This window comes from Camelina sativa, chromosome 13 (assembly GCF_000633955.1).
Source record: "Camelina sativa cultivar DH55 chromosome 13, Cs, whole genome shotgun sequence".
NCBI lineage: Eukaryota > Viridiplantae > Streptophyta > Magnoliopsida > Brassicales > Brassicaceae > Camelina > Camelina sativa.
In genome coordinates, this window is record NC_025697.1 from 19,729,512 (window position 1) to 19,733,339 (window position 3,828).

The following is a 3,828-nucleotide window of genomic DNA, read 5'->3' on the forward strand; positions in this document are numbered from 1 at the left end:
TGCATTCAATCTGCTCAAAAACAGCCTCACACATGCACCTGTTTTGGTACTTCCTAACTTTGATAAAATGTTTGAGATTGAATGTGATGCTTCTGGTACAGGAATAGGTGTTGTTCTAACTCAAGGAGGAAAACCAGTAGCATACTTCAGTGAGAAACTCAGTGGAGCTGCACTTAATTATCCAACCTATGATAAAGAGCTCTATGCTTTGGTAAGATCTCTAGAAACTTGGCAACATTATTTGCTACCCAAAGAGTTTGTTATTCATACAGATCATGAGACACTCAAGCACCTAAGAGGACAAACTACACTTAAGAAGAGACATGCAAGGTGGGTTGAATTTGTGGAGACATTTCCATATGTGATTAAGTACAAGAAGGGCAGAGAGAACATTGTAGCTGATGCTTTATCAAGGAGACATGCTTTGATCACTACAATGGTCTATAGGCTTNATAGGAGATTTGTGAAGGATTTTAGTACCATTGTTGCACCCTTGACATCTGTGATAAAAAAGAATGTGGAATTCAAATGGGGTCAAGCACAAGAGGATGCATTCAATCTGCTCAAAAACATTCTCACACATGCACCCGTTTTGGTACTTTAATAAAATGTTTGAGATTGAATGTGATGCTTCTGGTACAGGAATAGGTGTTGTTCTAACTCAAGGAGGAAAACCAGTAGCGTACTTCAGTGAGAAACTCAGTGGAGCTGCACTTAATTATCCAACCTATGATAAAGAGCTCTATGCTTTGGTAAGATCTCTAGAAACTTGGCAACATTATTTGCTACCCAAAGAGTTTGTTATTCATACAGATCATGAGACACTCAAGCACCTAAGAGGACAAACTACACTTAAGAAGAGACATGCAAGGTGGGTTGAATTTGTGGAGACATTTCCATATGTGATTAAGTACAAGAAGGGCAGAGAGAACATTGTAGCTGATGCTTTATCAAGGAGACATGCTTTGATCACTACAATGGTCTATAGGCTTAAGTCATGGGATTTGATCATATCAAAGGTCTATATGCGGAGGATCCAGATTTCAAAGAAGCCTTTAAGGAAACAAGCAAAGCCGCTTACGGGTCATACTACAAACATGATGGATTTCTCTTTAAGGACAAAAGGCTGTGCATTACTCAAGGATCCATGAGAGAGCTGCTGATAGGAGAAGCACATGGAGGAGGACTTATGAGACATTTTGGGCGAGACAAAACTCTAAGTGTTCTGATGAACATTTCTTTTGGCCGCATTTGAAAAGAGATGTGGAAAGGTTCTGCGCAAAGTGCATCATTTGCTTGAAAGCAAAATCCAGGTCACATCCTTATGGTTTATATATGCCTTTGCCTATTCCTAACCTACCATGGGTAGATATTTCTATGGATTTTGTTTTAGGGCTGCTTAAGATCAACAACCGAGATTCTATCTTTGTTGTGGTGGACCGGTTCTCTAAAATGGTGCATTTCATTCCATGTAACAAGACAAATGATGCTACTCAAACTGCTGAACTCTTTTTGAAAGAAGTTGTGCGTTTACATGGAATCCCAAGAACCATTGTTTCAGATCGAGACACCAAATTTCTCAGCCACTTTTGGAAAATTTTGTGGAAAAAGCTAGGAACTAAGCTACTCTTCTCCACCACTTGTCATCCTCAAACTGATGGCCAAACTGAGGTAGTTAATCGTACTCTCTCCACTCTTTTGAGAGCTATGGTGGGTAAGAATCTCCGAAACTGGTTATCCTGTTTACCCTATATTGAATTTGCTTATAATCATGCTAAGCATTCTGGTACTAAATTCTCTCCATTTGAAGTTGTCTATGGTTTTAATCCTCTAACACCATTAGACATCACACCACTGCCCCAATCTGTTTATTCTAGTGCAGAAGGAGTCACCAAAGCTGATTTTGTGAAGAAACTCCACCAAAAGGTTAAAGAGAATCTTGAGAAGAAAAGTGCAAAGAACAAAAAGCATGTGGATAAGCACCGCAAGGAGCTGACGTTTGAACATGGAGATTGGGTCTGGTTACACATGAGAAAAGAGAGATTTCCCAAGGAGAGAAAGTCCAAACTATCACCAAGAGGAGATGGACCATTTCGGGTCTTAGAGAAAATCAATGATAATGCCTACAAGATTGAGCTACCATGTGAGTTGAACATTTCTCCAACCTTTAATGTTGCTGACTTATCTCCTTTCCATGCAGATAAAATAGTTCTGCAGACAGAACTCTCTCAAGAGGGAGGGAATGATGAGGACATCAGTAGTCAACTTCCCCAAGAACCCGTTCTGCCATTTCCCGAAGAACCCGTTCTTCCAGTTCCTGAAGAACCCGTTCTGCCAACAATTGTACACAAACCTATGAAAAGGTTGGGAGCAAGGAACTTAAGGGAACAATACAACAAGTCCATTGCAAGTCTGATTACTCTCATTGAACTAGAAGATTCCAAAGAGAAGACTCCACAAGCATCATTTTTGCCAGTTCTACAAGGAATTAAGAAACCCGTTCTTTTCATCATTTCGAAAACAATCAAGAAGGGCTGGAGCGTGCATGAGAGCTATTATCAAGGTAAGTGTTTGAATTCAAATAATAAATGGTCATTCTTTTCTTGTTTGCCGGAATCGACCGTTGGGTCTTTATGAGTCTTTTATTTATTTAAGTCCTAAAATCGAGTCTGTTGTTTTTGCAAGTTTAGTCCTTTTTTTTTGTAATAATTTCGACCCTAGAAGTTCCCCGCTGCTGGATCGTTATATAAGGTCCCTTCTCAGCATTGTAACCTTTCAAGTTTTTATGAAATAAAATGAGAGTTTTCTTAGGTTTTCTTCTGAGATAGAAGCAACCTCCCTTTTCTCCTTCTTCTTGTGTGTGATTCCTTGAAGACTGAGATTTGACTTATCATAGATCCTTTCACAGATCTGTGTGGCTTCCTTCAATCCACCCATCTATCGCTTCATCTTTCACTGCTACCGAATAGACAGAACAATGTTTTCAACCATTTGTCTATTTACCATGTCTTTGTTGCGTTCCATCTATCATCCAACAAATAGGCAGAACAATGTTATCAACCATTTGCCTATTTCCATCTATCCACGTGGGTTCACTCATCTGGGTTCCTATATCATTAGTTTGATCAGTTAGAAAGCAAACAAAAAAATAAAAAATCAGTTAACAATGCCAAAGAGATTCAATGGTTTCACATACACATGTTGCATCAAAGACACCCTAAGATAAATAAACCAATTGAAACGAGAATCAAAGACACCCTAAGATAAATAAACCAATTGAAACGAGAATCAAAGACACCCTAAGACAAACAAATTCAAACGAGAATAAAAGACACCCTAAGCCAAAAACATTACCAAGTTGTGTTCTCCCTAAGTGTATCAAACAAATTGACACAAACATTACAAACGACAATTCAACACCATAAGTATGACAAACCAATTGCTACAAACATTACCAATTGCTACAGACGAGAATAAAAACAAACCAAAGCCAAAAACATTACCAAGTTGTCTTCGGCAACGGTATGGGAGACAGAACCGTCGTAAACTTCTCACGGCCAGGCATCGTAAGCAGAGCATTTAGAGATTGCATCGTCTCATCCTTGAGTTGAGGAGATGCATGGTAATTGTTACCTTGAGAAGATGGTTGTCAAGATTGATCATGGGAGCGCTGCGGTGGAGACAGCGGATGATTCTCCGGTTCATTCACAGGGTTGTACTGAACCTCCGGTGTCGAAATAGGCGGATCAGCAACTCGATTGACGGAGTTCTGGAAAAGCGTCGTTGGCGGTCGGAAGTTCCAGAAGTTTTGGGGGATAATTCGTTGTA